The 1,652-nt window shown below is 41.3% G+C and overlaps 1 non-coding gene across 1 annotated transcript; it reads right to left on the bottom strand.

Moving 5' to 3' along the window:
• Positions 1 to 479: 479 nt before the first annotated feature.
• Positions 480 to 583, bottom strand: LOC112798764 (small nucleolar RNA R71). Its single transcript, XR_003200361.1, has one exon. It is a non-coding gene; the product is annotated as a small nucleolar RNA R71 (small nucleolar RNA).
• Between the last annotated feature and the right edge of the window lie 1,069 nt (positions 584 to 1,652).

Below are 1,652 nucleotides of genomic sequence, written 5' to 3'. Positions count from 1 at the left end.
TGAAGAGAAAATTAAGAGAAGCTAAATTACAACAATCCAGAAATAACCTTTCAGAAATTTTCGAACAGGAGAAGGACATGGCAGCCGAAAATAATAATAATAATAATGCAAGGAGAATGCTTGGTGACTTCACAAAGCCAACGTCCAAGTTTGATGGAAGAAGCATCTCCATTCCTGCCATTGGAGCCAATAACTTTGAGCTTAAGCCTCAACTAGTTGCATTAATGCAACAAAACTGCAAGTTTTATGGACTTCCATCTGAAGATCCTTATCAGTTCTTAACTGAATTCTTGCAGATCTGTGAGACTGTAAAGACTAATGGAGTTGATCCTGAAGTCTACAGACTCATGCTTTTCCCTTTTGCTGTAAGAGACAGAGCTAGAATATGGTTGGATTCACAACCTAAGGATAGCCTGGATTCCTGGGATAAGCTGGTCACTGCCTTCTTGGATAAATTCTTTCCTCCTCAAAAGCTGAGCAAGCTGAGAGTGGATGTTCAAACCTTCAAACAAAAAGATGGTGAATCCCTCTATGAAGCTTGGGAGAGATACAAGCAGCTGACAAAAAGATGTCCATCTGACATGTTTTCAGAATGGACCCTATTAGATATATTCTATTATGGTCTCTCTGAATTTTCGAAAATGTCATTGGACCACTCTGCAGGTGGATCCATTCACCTGAAGAAAACGCCTGAAGAGGCTCAAGAACTCATTGACATGGTTGCAAACAACCAGTTCATGTACACCTCTGAGAGGAATTCCGTGAATAATGGGGTCCCTCAGAAGAAAGGAGTTCTTGAAATTGATGCTCTGAATGCCATATTGGCTCAGAACAAAATGTTGACCCAACAGGTCAACATAATCTCTCAAAATCTGAATGGATTGCAACATGCATCCAACGGTACTAGAGAGGCAGCTTCTGAAGAAGCTTATGATCCTGAGAACCCTGCCATGGCAGAGGTTAATTACATGGGTGAACCATATGGAAACACCTATAACCCATCATGGAGAAATCACCCAAATTTCTCCTGGAAGGATCAACAAAAGCCTCAACAAGGCTTTAACAATGGTGGACGCAATAGGCTGAACAATAGTAAGCCATATCCATCATCTTCTCAGCAACAGACAGAGAACTCTGAACAAAACAACTCCAATTTAGCTAATATAGTCTCTGATCTGTCAAAAGCCACTTTCAGTTTCATGAATGAAACAAGATCCTCCATTAGAAATTTGGAGGCACAAGTAGGCCAGCTGAGTAAGAAAGTTATTGAAACTCCTCCCAGTATTCTCCCAAGTAATACAGAAGAGAATCCAAAAGGAGAGTGCAAAGCCATTGTTTTAATCAAAGTGGCCGAATGCACAAAGGAGGAGGAGGACGAAAATCCTAGTGAGGAAGACCTCCTGGGACGTTCCTCAAACAAAAAGGAGTTTCCTATTAAGGACCCTGAGGAATCTGAGGCTCATACAGAGACCATAGAGATTCCATTAAATCTCCTTCTGCCATTCATGAGCTCTGAAGACTATTCTTCCTCTGAAGAGGATGAAGATGTGACTGGTGAGCAAGTTGCTCAATATCTAGGAGCTATCATGAAGCTGAATGCCAAGCTATTTGGTAATGAGACTTGGGAAAGTGAACCTCCCTTGCTCATTAGT

Source organism: Arachis hypogaea, chromosome 4 (genome assembly GCF_003086295.3).
Source record: "Arachis hypogaea cultivar Tifrunner chromosome 4, arahy.Tifrunner.gnm2.J5K5, whole genome shotgun sequence".
Classification (NCBI taxonomy): domain Eukaryota; kingdom Viridiplantae; phylum Streptophyta; class Magnoliopsida; order Fabales; family Fabaceae; genus Arachis; species Arachis hypogaea.
The sequence above is the reverse complement of the archived record's forward strand: the minus strand, read 5'-3'. Positions and strand labels throughout refer to the sequence as shown.